Source organism: Pleurodeles waltl, chromosome 2_2 (assembly GCF_031143425.1).
Source record: "Pleurodeles waltl isolate 20211129_DDA chromosome 2_2, aPleWal1.hap1.20221129, whole genome shotgun sequence".
NCBI classification, from domain to species: domain Eukaryota; kingdom Metazoa; phylum Chordata; class Amphibia; order Caudata; family Salamandridae; genus Pleurodeles; species Pleurodeles waltl.
The window spans coordinates 459791397-459814207 of record NC_090439.1 but is presented as its reverse complement, the minus strand read 5'-3'; the positions used below and the strand labels follow the sequence as shown (position 1 = coordinate 459814207).

Genomic DNA, 22811 nt, shown 5'->3' with positions numbered 1-22811 from the left:
AGGGCCCTTGGTACCACTTGTACCTTTTACAAGGGACTTATCTGTGTGCCTGGGGTGTGCCAATTGTGAAAACAATGGTACATTTTAGGTGAAAGAACACCGGTGCTGGGGCCTGGTTAGCAGGGTCCCAGCACACTTCTCAGTCAAGTCAGCATCAGTATCAGGCAAAAAGTGGGGGGTAACTGCAACAGGGAGCCATTTCCTTACAATCCTCTTTCTTCTCTCTGTCTAATATCCTTTTGTTTGTATTGTCTCTCGCCCAGCAGGGTTCCTCCTTAGGGACTCTCAAGGGCTATCCTGCAGCCTTATTGGCCTTTCTTCAGTTGCCCAAACGACCATCTTTGTTTAAATCACCTATAGTACAGAGATTTTTGAAAGGGCTTTTGCATTTGTTCCCCCCGTGCCTTTCGTTATGCCCCAGTGGGACCTTAATCTGGTTCTTACCTTCCTTATGTGTGCTCCCTTCGAACCCTTCCATAACTGTCCTATTCGGCTGCTCACTATTAAGACAGCCTTTTTGGTGGCAATTACATCCGCCAGAAGAGTGAGTGAGCTACAGGCTTTGTCATCAAAACCGCCGTATCTCACAATCTTTCCTGAAAAAGTGGTTCACAGAACTCATTCCTCTTTCCTCCCCAAGGTGGTGACCCCTTTCCATCTGGGTCAAAGTATAACCTTGCCCACCTTCTTTGCACCACCACATTCCTCTAAGGAAGAGGAGCGTCTCCATCGGCTGGACCCAAAAAGAGCGTTATTGTTCTAGCTTGACCGCACTAAAGAGTTCCGGGTGGACGACCAACTCTTTGTGGGGTGCGTTGGTGCAAAGAAGGGTCGGGCAGTACAGAAACGATCCATTTCGCCCTCGGTCGTTCTCTGTATAACGATCTGCTACGCTTTGGCAAAGAAGCAGCCTCCTGAGGGCTTGAGAGCTCATTGTACTGGGGGAAGGCTGCTACCACTGCGTTAGCACGTGGTGTACCTGTGGTGGACATCTGTCAGGCTGCAACGTGGGCTTCCTTGCATATGTTTGCAAACACTACTGCCTGGATAGCCAGGTGAGAAAAGAGGTGGATTTTGCCCGTTCTGTCTTGCAGGACTTCCTGATATAAAAATCTCCTTCAGACCCACCGCCAGGGGTTATAGCTTGGATATCTGTTCTAAGGTAAGGAAGCTGCAGCTAGAAGTCTCTGTCAGATGAACAAGTTACTTACCTTCGGTAACAAGGTATCTGGTAGAGACTCTATCTAGCTGCAGATTCCTGACACCCACCCAAGCCTCCCCGCTCTGCGGATATTTTTTTATACAGATATATATATATGTTCGATGGCACGTGTAGCTGCAGATACACATGCTGTGCATTATCCTGCCATCTAGTGTTGGGCTCGGAGTGTTACAAGTTGTTTTTCTACGAAGAAGTTTTTTCGAGTCACGAGACCAAGGGACTCCTCCCTTTCGGCTCCATTGCGCATGGGCGTCGACTCCATCTTAGATTGTTTTCTTTCCGCCATCGGGTTCGGACGTGTTCCTCTTCGCTCCGTATTTCGGTTCGGAAAAGTTAGTTAACTATCGGAAAATTTGATGGTATTGTTTAAGCTCGGTACCCAACAGGTTGTGGAGGAGGGCCAAACTATCTCTAACAACCAGATAAGGTCGGCTAGGGACTCAGCAGACACGGCGGCAAGGACAGTGAACACGGCAGTAACCATTCGTAGACACGCATGGTTACGAACCTCCGGATTTAAGCCAGAAATCCAGTAGGCTGTGCTGAATATGCCTTTCAACGAACAACAATTGTTTGGGCCGGAGGTAAATACGTCAATAGAAAAACTTAAACAAGACACGGACACGGCCAAAGCCATGGGCATGCTCTACTCCCCACAGAGCAGAGGCACTTTTAGGAAGCCGCACTTTAGAGGGGGGTTTCGTGCCCAAACCACAGAGCCTTCCACCTCGCAAGTCAGACCCACATATCAGGGCCAGTATCAAAGAGGAGGTTTTCGGGGACAATATAGAGGTGGATAGTTCCCTAAAGCAAGAGGGAAATTCCAGAGCCCAAAAACCCCACAAACCAAACAGTGACTTCAATGTCACAAACCCCCACCACACAACACCAGTGGGAGGGGAGACTTACCACATATTACCACAAATGGGAACACATAACAACAGACGCATGGGTCCTACCCATTATCCAACATGGTTATTGCATAGAATTCCTACAATTGCCACCAGATGTGCCTCCAAGACCACACAACATGTCCAAACAGCACTTGAACCTGCTACAACTAGAAGTCCAAGCATTGTTAGAAAAAGAAGCAATAGAACTAGTACCCAACCATCAAAAAGGAACAGGTGTTTACTCCCTGTATTTGCTAATTCCAAAGAAGGACAAAACACTGAGACCCATATTAGACCTCAGAACACTAAATCTTCACATCAGATCACTTTCACATAGTGACACTTCAAGACTTGATTCCTTTGCTCAAACAACAGGACTACATGTCAACATTAGATCTCAAGGATGCTTATTTCCACATACCCATACATCCTTCCCACAGGAAATTCTTAAGGTTTGTAATCCAAGGCGTGCATTACCAATTCAAAGTGTTACCATTCAGCATAACAACAGCCCCAAGAGTATTCACAAAATGCCTTGCAGTAGTAGCCGCTCACATCAGGAGACAGCACATACACGTATTCCCTTACTTAGACGATTGGTTAATAAAAACCAGCACTCAGCAACAGTGTCTTCTACACACAAAATACGTCATAGAAAACCTACACAAACTAGGGTTCTCTCTAAACTACCAAAAATCACATCTACAACCGTGTCAAATACAACAATACTTAGGAGCAACAATCAACACACAAAAGGGGATTGCTACTCCATCCACAAGGGGTACAAGCCTTCCAAAATGTAATATTAAACATGTACCCAAACCAACACTATCAAGTGAGGTTTGTATTGAAACTCCTAGGCATGATGTCTTAATGCATAGCCATTGTCCCAAAGGCAAGACTACACATGCGGCCCTTACAACAGTGCCTAGCAACACAATGGACACAAGCACAGGGTCAACTTCAAGATCTAGTGTTGATAGACCACCAAACACACTTCTCGCTTCAATGGTGGAATCCTATAAATTTAAACCAAGGGCGGCCATTCAAAGACCCAGTGCCTCAATACGTGATCACAACAGATGCTTCCATGATGGGGTGGGGAGCACACCTCAACCAGCACAGTATACAGGGACAATGGGACGTCCAACAAAGGCAACTGCATATAAATCATTTAGAACTATTAGCAGTGTTTCTAGCATTGAAAGCATTTCAGCCGCTAATAGCCCACAAATACTTTCTTGTCAAAACAGACAACACAACAACAATGTATTACCTAAAAAAACAAGGAGGGACACACTCATCACAACTGTGTCTCTTAGCACAAAAGATTTGGCATTGGGCGATTCACAATCACATTCGCCTAATTGCACAGTACATCCCAGGGATTCAAAACCAGTTGGCCGACAATCTCAGTTGAGATCACCAACAAACACACGAATGGGAAATGCATCCCCAGATACTACAAACTTACTTTCTACGCTGGGGAACACCACAAATAGACCTATTTGCAACAAAAGAAAACACAAAATGCCAAAACTTCGCCTCCAGGTATCCACACCCTCAGTCCAAGGGCAATGCGTTATGGATTAGTTGGTCAGGGATATTTGCTTATGCTTTTCCACCTCTCCCACTCCTTCCTTATCTGGTAAACAAATTGATTCAAAACAAACTCAAACTAATACTAATAGCACCAACCTGGGCTTGCCAACCATGGTATACAACTCTACTGGACCTGTCAGTAGTACCTCATATCAAACTACCAAACAGACCAGATCTGTTAACTCAATACAAACAGATCAGACACCCGAATCCAGCATCACTCAATCTAGCAATCTGGCTCCTGAAGTCTTAGAATTTGGACATTTAGACCTTACACAAGAATGTATGGAGGTCATTAAACAAAATAGAAAACCTACTACGAGACATTGTTACGCAAATAAATGGAAAAGATTTGTTTATTACTGCCGTAATAATCAAATTCAAACCACTACATGCCTCCGCCAAAAACATTGTAAGCTACTTATTACACTTACAAAAATCTAAACTAGCATTTTCTTCCATTAAAATACAGCAATATCTGCCTATCTGCATATTACACATTCAACATCACTCTTTAGAATCCCAGTCATCAAAGCATTTATGGAGGGTTTAAAAAGAATCATTCCCCCGAGAACACCACCAGTTCCCTCGTGGAACCTCAAGTATTAACACGACTCATGGGTCCACCATTTGAACCCATGCACTCTTGTGAGATGCAATACTTAACCTGGAAAGTAGCCTTCCTAATAGCTATCACATCTCTTAGAAGAGTAAGTGAAGTACAAGCATTTACTATACAAGAACCCTTTATACAAATACATAAACATAAAGTGGTTCTCCGTACAAATCCCAAATTCTTACCAAAAGTTACATCACCGTTCCACCTAAACCAAACAGTGAAACTCCCAGTTTTTTTTCCACAACCAGACTCAGTAGCTGAAAGAGCCTTACATACGTTAGACATTAAAAGAGCAGTAATGTATTACATTGATAGAACAAAACAGTTTTGCAAAACAAAACAATTGTTTGTAGCCTTCCAAAAACCTCATGCAGGAAATCCAGTTCCCAAACAAGGCATTGCCAGATGGATAGTGAAATGTATTCAGACCTGCTATATTAAAGCAAAAAGATATCTACCTATTACGCCAAATGCACACTCCACTAGGAAGAAAGGCGCCACAATGGCCTTTCTAGGAAATATACCTATGACAGAAATCTGTAAGGCAGCCACATGTCTACGCCTCATACATTCACAAAACATTACTGTATAGATGTGTTAATAACACAACAAGCCACAGTAGGACTGGCTGTATTAAGAACATTATTTCAGACAACTTCAACTCCTACAGGCTAAGCCACCGCTTTTGGGGAGATAACTGCTTACTAGTCTATGCACAGCATGTGTATCTGCAGCTACACATACCATCGAACGGAAAATGTCACTTACCCAGTGTACATCTGTTCGTGGTATGAGACGCTGCAGATTCACATGCGCCCTCCCTCCTCCCCAGGAGCCTGTAGCCGTTATAAGTTGATGAACTTGTACATTTGTAAATTTGTAAATATATACTATTTTTATACACATTATGTACATACATACTTACTCCATTGCATGGGCACCTTTACTATATTCACAACTCCTACCTCACCCTCTGCGGGGAAAACAATCTAAGATGGAGTCGACGCCCATGCGCAATGGAGCCGAAAGGGAGGAGTCCCTCGGTTTCGTGAATCGAAAAAGACTTGTTCGAAGAAAAACAACTTGTAACACTCCGAGCCCAACACTAGATGGCAAGATAATGCACAGCATGTGAATCTGCAGCGTCTCATGCCACGAACAGATGTACACTGGATAAGTGACATTTTCCATATATATATATATATATATATATATATATATATATATGTATATATATATGTTCGATGGCATGTATGGCTGCAGATACACATACTGTGCACTGTTCCTGCCATCTAGTGTTGGGCTCGGAGTGTTACAAGTTGTTTTTCTTCGAAGAAGTCTTTTCAAGTCACAGGACCGAGTGACTCCTCCCTTTCGGCTCCATTGCGCATGGGCCTCGACTCCATCTTAGATTGTTTTCTTTCCGCCATCAGGTTCGGACGTGTTCCTCTTTGCTCCGTAATTCGAATCGGGAAACTTAGAAAATCATCGAAAATTAGTCAGTATTGTTTACGTTCGGCACCGGTTTAGTTTCATCGCATCGGCACCGACAACATGACCGCTTTGGCGGCCCTTCGGGGCTTCCGCACTTCACCAAGGCCTGGTCGGCCTGACCACAACCGTTGTCGACGACTAATGGACCAGACCCCCTTCCGTTTCTGTCCCAAGTGTCACGTCAAGTATCCTTATACAGACCAGCACCGGGTCTGTAACCTGTGTTTGTCGCCCAAACACAGAGAGGATACTTGTGAGGCCTGCCGAGCGCTTCGATCCAAGAAGACCTTAAGGGATCGACGCGCAAGACGACTACTGATGGCGTCAAAGCCGAAACAACATCTCGACGTCGAGGAAGAAGAGATGCGGATATCTAGTCAAGTATCGGACTCTGATTAATCCGACGGTGATCAACCTTCGACGGCGGTGCAAAAAGTGAGTACGTCTGCCCTGTCCCACACCCAAGGTCACACCAAAAAACTAAAGGCCACGGGGATGCCACTGCCAGAAGGCCATGGCTCAACCCACAGAAAAGAAGGTGACCAAGTAACATCGGCACCGAAGAAGGCCAAAGATTTGCCGAAGACTTCCGACTCAGGTCGAGAAACCGGCACTGAAAAAAGTCTGCGTCGAGCAAGCATCGAAAGAGCTTGTCGGAACCGAAAAAGACTATTTCAGTGGGAATTTCGGTACCAAAAAAAAGGCTTCGAAGCCGAAACGTTCTTCCTGCACTGAAGAGCAAGGGCTTTCTCTGCAGCTCAAAGAAAAGCACAGATTTGAGCAGGAACTGGATTTAGAAGAACATGACCAAACACAACAAAGGTTAGAAATCCAGAAAAAGACAGGGAAGATACAAACCATCCCTCCGCTCAAGTCAAAAAGAAAACTGGCTTTTCACGAGACTGAGATGCAACCAAGAGCCAAAGTGGTTAGAGAAAAGTCACCACCACCACATTTCTCACCACAAACATCCACACTGCAATCACCACAGTTGTCACCAGTGGGTACACCAATGGCACAGTCACCCACACGTACTGGGATGACTCAAGATGATGCGGATCCCTGGGACCTTTACAACCCACCTGTATCGGACAACAGCCAGTGTTATCCAACGAAACCTTCACCGCCAGAGGACAGTACCTCCTACACGCAGGTACTGGCCAGAGCAGCAACATTCCACAACGTAACAATGCACTCGGAACCGGTGGAGGATGACTTCCTGTTTAACACTCTGGCATCCACGCATGCATGCTTCCAAAGTTTACCAATGTTACCGGGCATGCTTAAACACGCACAACAGGTCTTCCAGGAACCTGTTAAAGGGAGAGCCATCACGCCAAGGGTCGAAAAGAAATATAAACCGCCCCCGTCAGACCCAGTGTTTATTACTCAACAGCTCCCTCCGGACTCAGTGATTATGGGAGCTGCACGGAAAAGGGCAAATTCACAATCCGGGGATACGCCACCCCCTGATAAGGAGAGTCGAAAATTCGACGCGGCGGGGAAAAGAGTGGCATCGCAAGCAGCCAATCAGTGGCGAATTGCCAACTCACAAGCCCTACTTGCCCGCTACGACAGGGCACACTGGGACGAGGTGCAAGACTTCATCCAGCACTTGCCCAAAGAAAACCAAGATCGTGCCCACAAGTGGTCGAAGAAGGACAGGCTATATCTAACAACCAAATCCGGTCTGCCCTAGACTCCACTGAAACAGCTGCACGGACTGTCAATACAGCAGTAACGATTAGATGGCATGCATGGCTGCGAAGTTCCGGGTTTAAACCAGAAATACAACAAGCGGCATTGAATATGCCGTTTATCAACATCAGCTATTTGGGCCGGAAGTGGATACTGCAATCGAAAAAATGAAAAAAGACACGGACACGGCCAAAGCCATGGGCGCGCTCTACTCCTCCTATTACAGAGGAACATTTAGGAAACCACAGTTTAGGGGAGGGTTTAGACAACAGCCATCAGAACCATCCACCTCCCAAACAAAACTCACCTACCTGTCTCAGTACCAGAGAGGGGGGTTTTGTGGTTCCTACAGAGGACAGTTCCCAAAAGGAAGAGGGAAATTCCAGCCCGCCAAGCCCTAGCAAGCAGTGACTTCAATGTCACACTTCCCCAACACATATCACCAGTGGGGGGGGGGGAGATTAACCAAATACAACCACAATTGGACACACATTACCACAGACACGTGGGTCCTATCAATTATCCAACATGGTTACTGCATAGAGTTCACAACATTCCCTCCAGATGTTCCCCCAACACCGCACAAAATGTCTCTACAACACTTAGACCTATTACAAATAGAAGTCCAAGCACTGCTAGCAAAACAAGCCATAGAGCTAGTACCCTATTACCAGAAAGGAACAGGCGTTTACTTCCTGTATTTCCTTATCCCCAAAAAAGATGAAACGTCAAGGCCTATCTTAGATCTCAGAACACTCAATCTCTTCATCAAATCAGATCATTTCCACATGGTAACACTTCAGGACGTAGTTCCCTTACTAAAACAAGGGGAATACATGACAACACTGGATCTCAAGGATGCGCATTTTCACATACCCATCCATCCATCCATCCATCTCACAGGAAATACCTCAGGTTTGTAATACAAGACAAACATTACCAATTCAAAGTGTTACCGTTCGGAATAACAACAGCCCCAGGGTATTTACAAAATGCCTAGCTGTAGTAGCAGCTCATATAAGGAGACATCACATGCACGTATTACCATATTTGGACGATTGGCTAATAAAAGCCAACACTCAACAACAATGTCACGCTCACACGCAATACGTAATAGATACTCTACACAAACTAGGGTTTTCTATAAATTACCAAAAATCTTGGTTACAACCATCCCAAATACAGCAATATTTGGGAGCAACACTCAACACACAAAGAGCAACTGCCACTCCAAGTCCACAAAGAGTGCTGTTGTTTCAAAATATCAATTCAAGCATGCAACCAAACCAACACTACACGGTCAGGTTTGTGATGAAACTACTAGGCTTGATGTCCTCATGCATAGCTATTGTCCCAAACGCAAGGCTACACATGCGGCCCTTACAACAGTGCCTAGCAAAACAATGGACGCAGGCACAGGGTCAACTCCAAGATCTAGTGTTGATAGACCGCCAAACACACTCTTCGCTTCAATGGTGGAACCCTGTAAATTTAAACAAAGGGTGCCTTTTCAAGACCGAGTGCCTCACGCCATTATCACAACAGACGCATCCATGATTGGGTGGGGAGCTCACCTCAACAGTCACAGCATACAAGGTCGGTGGAACAAGCAGCAACAACAACTCCACATAAATCACTTAGAACTGTTAGCAGTCTTTCTAGCACTAAACGCCTTTCAACCTCTTCTAGCCCACAAACACATTCTTGTCAAAACAGACAATATGACAACAATGTATTATCTAAACAAACGGGGGGGACACACTCATCACAGCTGTGTCTCTTAGCACAAAAAAATTGGCATTGGGCAATTTTCAACAACATTCGCCTAATAGCACAATATATACCAGGCATCCAGAATCAGTTAGCCGACAATCTCTGCCGGGATCACCAGCAAACTCACGAGTGGGAAATACATCCCCAGATTCTACAACATCACTTCCACCACTGGGGGACACCAAACATAGATCTGTTTGCAACAAAAGAAAATGCAAAATGCCAAAACTTCACGTCCAGATACCCACACCCTCAGTCCAAGGGCAATGCTCTATGGATCAACTGGTCAGGGATATTTGCTTACGCTTTCCCCCCTCTCCCGCTCATTCCTTATCTGGTCAACAAACTGAGTCAAAACAAACTCAAACTAATACTTATAGCACCAACATGGGCACGCCAACACTGGTACACCACACTGTTGGACCTATCTGTGGTTCCCCACATCAAACTACCAGACAGACCAGATCTGTTAACACAACACAACCAACAGATCAGACACCTGAATCCAGCATCGCTCAGCCTAGCAATCTGGCTCCTGAAGTCTTAGAATTTGGATATCTAAACCTTTCCAAGGAGTGTATGGAGGTCATTAAACAAGCAAGAAAACCCACAACAAGACATTGTTACACTAACAAATGGAAAAGGTTTGTCTGCTACTGCCAGGCTAATCAAATTATGCCATCAAACGCCTCCACACAGAACATTGTAAGTTATCTACTACACTTAGAAAAGCCCAATCTAGCCTTCTCTTCCATTAAAATCCATCTCATTGCAAGATCTGCTTATCTGCAGATTAAACATTCAAAATCGCTTTTTAGAATCCCAGTTATTAAAGCCTTCATCGAACGATTAAAAAGAATCATACCCCCGAGGACACCACCAGTACCTTCGTGGAATCTTAATATTGTATTAACATGACTCATGGGTCCACCATTTGAACCCATGCATTCTTGTCAAATATAATTTTTAACTTGGAAAGTAGCCTTTCTAATAGCCATCGCATCACTTCGAAGAGTTAGCGAAATACAGGCGTTTACTATTCAAGAACCCTTTATACAAATACATAAACATAAGGTGGTTCTACGAACAAATCCACAATCCTTACCAAAATTCATATCACTGTTTCATCTAAACCAAACTGTAGAACTCCCAGTCTTCTTTCCACAGCCAGACTCAGTAGCAGAAAGGGCATTGCATACATTAGACATTAAAAGAGCACTAATGTATTACATTGACAGAACAAAACAATTTCATAAAACAAAACAATTGTTCGTAGCTTTCCAAAAACCGCATGCAGGTAACCCTATATCCAAACAGGGCATTGCCAGATGGATACTCAAATGCATTCAGACCTGCTACCTTAAAGCTAAAAGAGATTTTACCATTACTCCAAAGGCACACTCCACTAGTAAGAAAGGCGCCACAACGGCTTTTCTTTGTAATATACCAATGACAGAGATTTGTAAAGCTGCCACCTGGTCTACGCCCCATACATTTACTAAGCATTACTGTGTAGATGTGTTAGCAGCACAAGAAGCCACAGTAGGACAGGCTGTACTAAGAACATTATTTCAAACAACTTCAACTCCTACAGGCTAACCACCGCTTTTGGGGAGATTTCTGCTTTGTAGTCTATGCACAGCATGTGTATCTGCAGCTACACATGCCATCGAAGTGAAAATGTCACTTACCCAGTGTACATCTGTTCGTGGCATGTTGCGCTGCAGATTCACATGCGGCCTCCCACCTCCCCGGGAGCCTGTAGCCATTTTAGTTGCATGTAAATTGTAAATATGTAAATAATTATTACTTTACTACACACTATGTACATACACATCTACTCCATTGCATGGGCACCTCTCGTATCCTTACTTCAACAACTCCTACCTCACCCTTTGCAGGGAAAACAATCTAAGATGGAGTCGACACCCATGCGCAATGGAGCCAAAAGGGAGGAGTCACTCTGTCCTGTGACTCGAAAAGACTTCTTCGAAGAAAAACAACTTGTAACACTCCGAGCCCAACACTAGATGGCAGGAACAGTGCACAGCATGTGAATCTGCAGCGCAACATGCCACAAACAGATGTACACTGGGCAAGTGGTGTGTGTGTGTGTATATATATGTATATATATATATATATATATATACACATACATATATATATATATGATTTTGGCATGTTTGCCTTTCTTAAAGGCATGAAAGAGTTTTTACTTCAAACAGTCAAAGAGGTAAAACCCATAACTGTTGGTTCTTCCATGACTCTGCGCTTCTGGCGTGGAAAGTTGTGGGAAAAGAACTGATGTACGCGCGCTGAGACGGCATCTATATAGACAACCGTGACATCATAGACGGCTCCAACGACGCATGCGGAGCTGGTAAGTAACTTGTTCATTTAGTAACTATTCAGGAAGTTTAACTCATGTTTCATTGTAATATATGCAAACAATTTAAGTGCTATTGAATTACTTTATATTCTGTATTTGGAATATATCTGGGGGCAGTTGTTTGCTTGGCTAGTCATGTCAAATCTCCATTATATGTTAGAGAGCATGAGTCGGTGAAAGTGATAGACTCCACAGTTGCTCTCCAAAGTCTAATGGACTACACACTATTATATTACTTTAGACTTTGGGAATGAATGGAGTGAGTGTAGAAATATGAAATATTAATGCAACTGTACTAATTATGGCCCCTTCACCAGTCTGTGAAGTGAAAAGACAAATAGATCAGGTGAAGTCAATTCCTCTTTAACTTAACCCTCAGCCTCTACCACTATTATGCTGCCCACATACCAATTACTGCTATTTCGTTTATGAATGATGTGAATGCTTTCCATTCTGTGTGTGATTTACCTCTAACACATCACAAAACATTTAACATTGCATGAAATAAAAGGGGCATAACTCTTAGTTAAACATGTTTTTAACTTGAACACTAAAAGTGATTATTACTCTTCTTGAATCCAGGGTTTGGGTGTATTCTGTAGCATGGGACCTTCTTCTGTAAATCGTTATCTGCTCTGGTATCCCAAACCTGTTACTGAAATGCAGAACAGCATGAGGGACATGAATCTCAGTTTTGAAAGTCTGGATCCTCCCCAGATTTATGGCACTGTGTTCAGTGGCAGGGAGTAATGCACATTTGGGGTTCTTATTGCTACTTTCCAAAATTACTAGCACAAGTAATACTCCAACCACAGAAGTGTGTGATAAAGAATAAAGATAATGATCAAATGGTATAATTAGGATGGAGTTGCGTAGTTGGGATATTTACCTTCTAGAAAATAGGGTGTATTATACGGTGTGACTGACACCTCACTGTGAGGTTTAATTTGCTAAACCTTAGCTCAACCCTGGGTACCTGTTGTTCTGAGCTATCAGGCTTTCACAAAGGAACACATGTAAAGTAAACAACAGAACGACTGGAGAAGAGATGAAACACTCAAGAAATCTGACACCAATGTATAAAGAGATGAGATTTTTATGAAGAAAAAAAAATCCTCTGGAGGGTTCCTGAGGTACAGATTTTACAAGGTACAGTAAATCACAACTTTACACTAACCGTGAAGAGGCATTGGCCTATTCAGTGAATTTGACAATTATCCAAGTTTTTCTTGAAAAAATAAGTATGAATGCAGTTACTTTAGTTGACAACTCTGGTAGGGAGCCGGTCAAGGAGACCAGCAGGGTCCAGAGAAACCGTTATCTCTTCAAGAAAAACAGTCTCCATTATAGTTCCCAGTGTCTGTGGTCCCTTGCCTTTATCTTCTATTGGAATGACCTCGATTCCAAGGATACAAGATGCTGTGTGGGCAACAGAGGTCTTCCTGGGGCTACTCTTCTGTCCACAGGCTTGGTGAGGTGATTCTGATGATACGGGTCTATGTCTTAAGAAGTCTCCTCGAGCTTGGCAGAAGTCCATTCGCCAGTGGGCTACCAATCGCCTGGTTTCAGTGGTTTTCTCCTTTTGGCTTTAATTTGTCTTCTGGGCAGTCTAGCTGTACACAGACTACCATCCCGGTCCATCATATTCAGGTGCAACTTTGGAGCGTCTGGGTATTGATCCATTAGGCTATAGGGGAGTAAGGAGTGAAGATCCAGAGATTTCAGCATTCATCTCCGAGGGCATGCTACCTCAGCTTTTGTGGCCCTGTGCTATGAACAGCAGGTCAGCCAACTGACCCAGGAGTCTCTTGCTTTTAGCCTGGCTCAGAAGGTGACTTCTCCACAAGCAGGACACAGCAGGTGCAGTACTTTACTTTGCTAGCCCCAAGGTGCAGTTTCTCTTCACCAATGTTGTTGGTGCAGCATGGCAGTCCTTCCTCAGTCCTCTTGTCCAGACATTCAGTTTGGGTGCCATGAATTCCTTTTTTATGGCTAGAAAGTGCCCTTATGGGTCGTTGCAGTCACTATCTAATGGGCTACCAAGGTTCCTCCTGCCTGATGGCAACTCTTTGTGTAATGTGGCATCTCACTATCCCAGAATGCTCTATTGTGCTCACTCTCAAGAGAGCAGTACCCCTTTGTCTGAAGAGCTTGATGGCCCACCCTAGGGGGGCAGGGTGGCTACCACTGGGGTGTACACCCACGGGAAAACCATCTTGACAACAGTTTCCCACCTCGGTCCCTGCTGCTAACCTCTTTACTTACACAATAAAGCAACCCCTCCCCTGTGCTTGATAGTTGTCCTTCAGAGGTGGCTTCTATGTTGAAGCTCCCCTTTTGGGCCAACACTCCATGTGGCTTCCTGCCAGATAAGCTAACACCTCCACCAATGGCAGGCCTTGAATTGTTGACTTTCGTGGGAGTCATTCACATGTCTCCCTAGGAGTGCAGAATGTTGTCTTCTGACCGGCCTCAAGAAATTGGCCACTGGAAGACTGGGGCAACAGAGTAGTATGTGGCAACATGTTAGTTGAATTTCGACTGGGGCGTCAACTAGTTGTTTGCAGTATCAATTTGAGTCCCCCTTCAGAAGTTAGCACAGCTAAGTTGTCAGGGTCTAGCTCTGTACTTGCAATTGGTCTACCAATCTCTCTTGCTTAAAAACAATTCTTTTTTTGCCAGAATGTTTAACTTTACTTATGTGTTGCACCCTACCTTAAGACTCAATAGGACTGCTGGCTGTGGGGTTAACTTATGCACATTAGAAAGTGAGTTTGGGCTTTGCCATTGTTTAAAATGGACAACTTGAGTTAGCAGTTTAAACCTGCCCTTAAAGTCTGAAATGAAGTACAGGGAGCAGTGTTTTAGCTTAAGTACTCAGGGTGGCACATCAAGTGATGCAGTCCCCGAGGGACCTAAAAGTAAGTTATGCAATGCCAGTTGGGTATAAGCCAGTCAACCATGTACTTTTCTGAAGGGCAGGACTCAGGCCGTTTCAGTGTCAGTATGTAGGAAGCTGGCCTGGTGTGTGGAGAGCACCTATGATATCACTTTATACCAGGTCCAGGTATCCCCTATTAGCGAGGTGTAGGCAGTGTCTAGGAAGCCAGTGCTCTCTAGAGGTAGCCGTGGATGAGCAGCCAAGGCTTATCTAGGAGACATGAAAAGCTTATGCAATACCACTACAGACACACATCGCTTACACACATGAAAGAACCACACAGGGTTACCAAAATAGAGGTACTTTATTCTAGTAACACAAATACTAGAATACTGAATAGGAAATCCCCCAGCTGAAGGTGATTAAACACACTATTATATACACATTAGCCATCAGTAAACAGCATAGAAAGCAATAGGCATTGGTAAAAGCAATAGTAAATAGTGAGGGCCCCAAGGGAGTACCGAACCATATGCTTAAAAAATGTTATGTCAAAGGCAGACCCCCACCCAAGGAAGTGAAATCAGAAGAGGTGAGGTAGAGGAACTAGGAACCCCAAGAGGTGAGTACCAGAGTGACCCCCAGCTACCAAGAGAGCAGAGGTAAGTACCTGGTTTCCCCCAAAACCAACTGGAGGACTTTGGAGAAGTATTATGCAAGACCCAACCAAGACTAGAACCCAGAGGTAGATCCTGACAGAAGAGGACTTGCAAAGGAAGGGGACCAAGTCCAGTTCGAGTTGGAGTGTCTGATTTTGGCAGGAGCGACTACCCACCCTTATGTGGATACAGGACCAGGACGTAAGTGGATGAAGAAAGTCAGCAGTGCAGCACAGGAGCTTAGGAGGAGTCCCAGAAGTGATGCAAGTGAAGTCCCACGTCAGCAGTGAAGATGCAGTCAGTCAGTGAGGTTGGAAAACCACCAGCAAGCCTTGGCAAATGCAAGAGACGGAGGATAAGGTTTTTTTAGGGCTGAAGAGAACCAGCAACGTCCAGGGGACTCGACCCAAAGAGGGGAGTCCCGAGTGAGCCTCGGCACCTGGGAGAGTCACAAGAAGAGGAAGCAGCCCCCACAGGTAACCGTCACTGGAGTCGCAGTGAGGCCCACTCAGCAAACCTGAAGGGGAGTCCCACGTCACTGGAACAGCAGGCAGGAGACCGTGCTTTGCAGGAAGGAGTGCTGGGGGCCGGGACTTCACAGAGCCTGAAGATCTCTTGGAAGCAGAACAAACAAGCCTTGGTAGCTGCAAGACAGGCAATGCACAGGGGTACTGTCCTGCAAGCAGAGGCAAGGGCTCACTGTCTCCCAAGTTTGACAGCTGGTAGAGAGGGTACCACTCCAGACCATCACCTGTGATGCAGAATCCACACAGCTCTGGACGAGAGAAGATCCACGCTGCCAGTCATTGTTGCAGTTGGTGGCTGCGGATACAGGGCTGTGACTCCCCAGGGGAGATACCTTCTTACTTCTTGTGCAGACTGAATCTCGTCTCCCTCAGAGGATGCACAAGGGGGGAAATGTTGCATTTGCTGGAAGGAGCCGGAGAAGCAGCGTAGTTGTCGCTGAAGTTGCAAATTGTCCGTTCCTGGAAGGTCCAGTTGCAGCCCCAGGGGCCAGAAGATGAAGTAAACAATGCAAAGTAGTGCTGCTGGAATCTTGCATGTCGAATCTCAAGACCCACCCAAGAGGGGGATCCTAAATAGCCCACTAAGGTTGATTGGTCACCTAGAAGGGTGACCACTTACCAAGAGGGGTCTGTGACATCATCTACATGACCTGGCCACTCAGATGCTCCCAGGGGCCTCCGCCCACCTTGGATTCAAGATGACCATCTGAAGGAGCTCTGGGCACCACCCCTAGGGTGGCGATAGACAGGGGAGCGTTCACCCCCTTTCCTTTGCCCAGTTTCGTGCCAGAGCAGGGACCGAGGGGTCCCTGTACTGGTGCAAATTGGTTTATGCAAGGAGGGCACCAAATGTGCCCTTCAAAGCATACCAGTGGCTTGGGGAGGCTACCCCTCCCAAGCCATGTAACAACTATTTCTAAGTGTTACCTCGCTCTCCAACAGGAAATCCTTTGTTCTGCCTTCCTCTGCCTGATATGGTCAAGCAGCAGGAGGGCAGAAACCTGTCTGAGTGGTGGCAGAAGCGGAGGCTGCCTGGAAAACCCCAGAAGACTGGTAGGAACAATGCTGGAGCCCCCAGAGTGCATGGAGTCATTCAGCCTTACTGGCAACAGTATTGGGATATGCGTGCAACATGCTTGATACCAAACATGCCCAGGCTCGGAGTTGTCATTATGTTGCTGGACACAGGTAGTGGTGACCTGTGTCCAGTATATGGCAAAATGGCTTCCCTGCAATTAGTAAGTCCAGTGTAATGGAGCTGGAGTTGGTAGGGGCACCTCTGCTCATGCAGGAATGCCCTCACTCACAGGTACCTGTACCCTGCCCTCTGGGCTAGGAGGGCCTACCATAGGGGTGGCTTACATTGATGGCTTACAGTGACCTGGTCTAGTGACCTGTAGGGAAAGGGTACATGGGGGCACCTGTATGCCAGTTGTGGGGTGTGCAATGTCCTAAGTAACCAAATTCAGAGGGAGAGAGCACAATCACTGAGGTCCTGGTTAGCAGGATCCCAATGTACACAGTCAAAACACACTGACAGCAGGCAAAAAGGTGGGGGCAACCATGCCAAAAAGAGGGTACTTTCATACACAGTACTCCAGTGGCTACTGGTTAAAATGGCGGTAAAAAGTGGGGGTGAACCTGCAAAAAGACTGTTATATCATACACCCATCAATAAACTGGAAAGCACCCAAAGTGAAATATGTAAATACCCCATCCCTTTATTTAATCATTTTTTAAATTTGATAGACTTCTAGCTGCAGATTCCTTACTTTTGAATTCCCTGGCATCAGCTTCAAATCCAGAATCTTTTTGCTGAACAATACAGGTGTGCCCTCGGGTGCCGTTGTTCAGATCCGCGTGGCTTTGTCGACATAGTTGGAGCCGTCTGTGACATCACATCACAGTTCTTTTCCTTCCGCACCGGTTAAGCGCAGTTCTGGGATCGAGCTACCCTTTGCCTTTTTTGGCAAGCCCTTTTTCGTCCTTTTGTTGGAGATTTTTGTTGTCCGTGAGAGGTATATGTCATTTAGGAAGGCTGGGTTTAAGCCGTGTGGCACCTGTCATTGGGCCATGTCGGTGACGGACCCCATCAGGTATGTCTCTGGTGCCTCGATAGGGACCACGATTCGAAGTTGTTCTCCGACTGCCGGTCCACGGTCCAGAAAGCTTTGAGGGAGCGGTCCCTAAAGCTCATGGTGGCCTGCCAGTCAACTTCGGTTGGTGTGATTCCTCGGAGGTCAAGGTCCCGCTCAAGGAGGAGGTCACGGGACCACTCCAGGAGCCTCAAGTCCTGTTCGTCCCACTCAAGGTTGTCGGGTCACTCGGGGAAGAGGCAGAAGAAGAAGTCCAAGCTGACTTCATCTTCGCATGCCCGTCGGCCAACGACGGGCATCTTGGGAAAGTCAGTGTTCTGAGCACGGTTCCACGGAGCCGTTGCTAGGGCTGACTTTGCGTCTTCCCCCTCTTTTCAGGAGCCGGAGAGACCCTCGCTCAAATAAAGGAATTTTACGAAGCCATGCGCCTCGTTTTTGAGCGGGCAGACCCCACAGGTGTGTCTTCAGACCCTGGAGGTCAGCAGGGGCCCCATTGGTTACAACACCGGCGGTTTCGGCCTCGGGGCCGGTGGGGACCTCAGGATCTGATACTGGATCCAGACCGGTGCCGGTTTCTCACAGTCGACCTCCTCCAGTGCCGGGCCTGACGTCAACGCTCCCTCCACCACCAGCACCCACTGGTGGTGGAAGCCCATCCGCATTCCTGATGATCCGGGGCCGGAACGACATCGTACAACGCCGATTTTGACTTTGACGGTACCGATTAGGCCCAGATCAGTGCCTGAGGCTTATTATGAACAGCCAGGCCCAGGTGAGGAGTGGGAGGGGTCTGAGGACCCTTTAGAGTATGGATTGGAGTAACAGGACTGGTATCAGGATCTAGGGGAAGCCAGTGGACTGGATACTTCTCCAGATGCTGTTATGCTCTCACCTCCTACTGTTGCTACGGAGGAGGGTGCAATGTATGCTATGGTGGTGCGTAGAGAAGCTGAGGTCTTGGACCTAGACTTGCCTACATTGACAGTCAGGACTAATCTCCTGACAGAGGTGCTTCAGTTGGGGCTTGCTGCATCGGAGCCGATGTTACCCTTCAATGAAGCCCTTACAGATGTCCTATTGGGGATGTGGTCCAAACCCAGAACAGGGGCTCCTGTGAATAGGACAATCGGCCACCATCGTCCACCTCGTAACTACCTTAGTTTCCTCACCCAACACCCTACCCCGGAGAGCTTGGTGGTCCAAGCCTTTACTTCGCATGATGTCTTCCCTTCCGCGCTCCTTTAAAGCCTTTGCATAACTGTCCCCTACGGCTGCTCACCATCAAGACAGCCTTCTTAGTGGCAATAACATCTGCCAGGAGGGTGAGTGAGATGCAAGCCCTGTCATCAAAGCCACTGTATCTCACCATCCATCCAGATAAAGTGGTTCTCAGAACTCTTGCCTCTTTCCTCCCCAAGGTGCTGACTGTAGGATTCTGGCCTGGTTTGTAATGGGCACCTAAGGTACTTACACCTTATACCAGGTCCAGTTATCCCACATTAGTGAAATGTAGGCAGTGTTCTAGCATCTTAGACTACCTAGCGGTAGTTGTTGCGAGCAGCCAAGGCTGAACTAGGAGACATGCAAAGCTCCTGCCATAACACTATAGTTACAGAGTACATATACACAATAAAAGACAATACTTAGTGTTACCAAAAAATAAAGGTATTTTATTATAGTGACACAAGGTCAAAAATATCTTAGAGGCAATCCTACTGGAGGTAAGTATTATACACAATATATACACTAGTAACCAAAATCAGGTAAGTAAACAGTCATAGAATAGTGCAAACAGTAGAAAATACAATAGATTACCATGGGCCTAGGGACAACACAAACCATAAACTAAAATAGTGGAATGCGAATGTCGAATTCCCCCCTACGCAAGGGTAGTCTGTAGAGGGGCACTGGGAGTGTAGGAAAACACCAAAGGTAAGTAAAGTACTCCAGCCCAGGAAAGCAGGAGTAAAGTACCTCAAGTTTCCTCAGGACACACTACAAGTAGTGATGAAGGATTATGCAAGAACCAAGCAAGACTGCAGGCAACAAACGATGGATTCCTGGAGTCAAGACCTGTGGAGAGAGGAAGCCAAGTCCAGAAGTCGAAGAAGATTCCAGGAAGGACAGGAGCCCCTGCCAACCTAGAAGAAGGTGCAAAAGTGGATTCTCTGGTTAGAAGAAAAGTACAGAAGTGCACCAAAGATGGCTGCAGGTTCCTGCTTGGTGCAAAAGGTGTCCCACGTCGAGTTGTTGGATGCAGGCTGTTTGTGTTGCTGGTTTCCGCCAACAAGCCTCTGTTCAATCAAGTACGTGGTTTGCGTCAAAGAGGAGCTGCCTGGACCCAGGAGGGACTCAGCACTTCACAGAGCCCTCAGAAGACCAGGCAGCACCCACGGGAGTCCTAGAACACAGGAACAAAGACGATGCAAAGTGTGTTCATTGCAGCACTAGAGAGTCCTACTCCACCGGAGAACAACGCGGAGAGCTGCGCGTCGCAGGATGGAGTGCTGGGGACCTGGGCTACGCTGTACATGAAGACCTTTTGGGAAGAAGTGCACAGAAGCCCAAGGAGCTGCAGAAGACGCGGTGCACAGGGAGGCAATCTCTTACCTCCACCAAATTTAGACAGCTGGACCTTTGGACAGTCTGGGTCACTTCAGTCCACCACCTGTGCTCCAGGGAGCATGCTCGTTGTCAGGAGAGGAGTCCCAGAGTACCGGTTGTCGTCGCAGAAGGGTGCCTGCTGAAGGAGGGAAGTGACTCCGCCACTCCACGGGAGATTCCTTAGGTTCTTCTGGTGCAGGGTGAAGACAGGCAGTCATCAGAGTGTGCACACCTTGGAAACTGTTGTAAATGCTGTCTGGAGCTGAAGTTGCGGGTCACAGGAGTCGTCCTGGATACTTTGTTGCAGTTACAGCTGTTCCTGGTGCTGTCTGCGGTTGATCTGACGGTCAGAAGCTGAAGCAGAGGAGTCCTGGAAGAATCTTGCAAACCGAATCTGCAGAAGCACCCAGAGGAGAGTCCCTCAATAGCCCTGTGCTACCTACCCATGAATGCACCTATCAGGAGGGGTCTCTGACGTCACCTGCTGGCTCTGGCCACTAAGTGGTCTCCAGAGGGTCCCCACACCTTGGAATCAGAGATGGCTGACGCCAGGGACACTCTGGAGGAGCTCTGGGCACCACCTGTGGGATGGTGATGGACAGGGGAGTGGTCACTCCCCTTTCCTTTGTCCAGTTTCGCGTCAGAGCAGGGACTGGGGGTCCCTGAACCTATGTAAACTCGATTTTAGAAGGAAGGCACCGCTTGTGCCCTTCAAAACATTTCCAGAGGCTCTTGGAGACTACTCCTCCCATGCCTGTAACACCTATTTCTAATGGGAGAGGGTGTAACACACCTCTCCTAAAGGAAATGTATTGTTCTGCCGTCCTAGGACTGAGCTGCTCAAGCCCCAGGAGGGCAGAAACCTGTCTGTGAGATGGCAGCAGCTGGGGCTGCAGTGGAAATCTCAGAGAGCTGGTTTAGCAGTATTGGCGGTCCATGGTCGAGCCCCCAGGGTGCATGGGATTGGCCCCCAAATACAATATTTGGATTGGGGGGTGAATGCCATGATCTTAGACACCTCACATGCCCATATTAGGAGTTACCATTGTGAAGCTACATATAGGTATTGACCTGTAGGAAGTTGGCTCTGTATGCACAATTTCAAAGTAAGAAATAGCATGCACAGAGTCCAAGGGTTCCCCTTAGAGGTAAGATAGTGGCAAAAAGAGATAATTCTAATGCTCTATTTTGTGGTAGTGTGGTCGAGCAGTAGGCTTATCAGAGGGTAGTGTTAAGCATTTGTTGTACACACACACACAGGCAATAAATGAGGAACACACACTCAAAGACAATTCGAGGCCAATAGGTTTTTTTTATAGAAAAATATATTTTCTTAGTTTATTTTAAGAACCACAGGTTCAAGATTTACAAATAATACTTTAAATGAAAGGTATTTCACTTAGGAACTTTAGAAACTTTGAATTAGCAAAATAGCGTATACAGTTTTCGCACAAATGGCAATAAGCTATTTTAAAACTGGACACAGTGCAATTTTTCAACAGTTCCTGTGGGAGGTAAGTGTTTGTTAGTTTTGCAGGTAAGTAAACCACCTACAGGATTCTGATTTCCTGGGTTCTGGGGGGCCCCTACATACTACATTTAGGGGTGTGTGTATGTCAGGAGGGCAGTAGCCAATGGCCACTGTCCTGGAGGGTGGCTACACCCTCTTTGTGCCTCCTCCTTGAGGAGAGGTTGGCACATCCCTAATCCTATTGGGGAATCCTCCAAAACTAAGATGGAGGATTTCTAAAGGCAGGGGTCACCTCAGCTCAGGGCATCTTAGTGGCAGTCCTGACTGGTGGGTGGTGACTCCTTGTTTTTCTCATTATCTCCTCCAGCCTTGTCGCCAAAAGTGGGGGCATTGGCTGGAGGGGTGGGCATTTCCACTAGCTGGGATGACCTGGGGTGCTGTGACAAAAGGCATGAGCCTTTGAGGCTCACCACCAGATGTTACAGTTCCTGCAGGGGGAGGTGAGAAGCACCTCCACCCAGTACAGGCTTTGTTCCTGGCCACAGGGTGACAAAGGCACTTCCCCCATGTGGCCAGAAACTCATCTGGTTGTGGCAGGCTGGCAGAAACTGGTCAGCCTAGCACTAGGAGTCGGACTGGCATTCAGGGGGCATCTCGAAGATGCCCTCTGGGTGCCTTTTACAAGAAATTCCACACTGGCATCAGTGTGCATATATTGTGCATTTATTGTGCTGAGACGTTTGATACCAAACTTGGCAGATTTCAGTGTAGCCATTGTGGAACTGTGGATCATATACTCTTTATGGCTACCCTGCACTTACAATGCCTAAGGTTTTGCTTAGACACTGTAGGGGCATAGTGCTCATGCAATGCCTTGGGTACC

General features: G+C 46.5%; 1 protein-coding gene across 2 annotated transcripts in view; it reads left to right on the top strand.

Moving 5' to 3' along the window:
- The window catches only part of CEP192 (centrosomal protein 192), a 1702116-nt gene that overhangs the window by 957954 nt on the left and 721351 nt on the right, over window positions 1-22811 (top strand). The gene's annotated exons all lie outside the window — the stretch shown is intronic.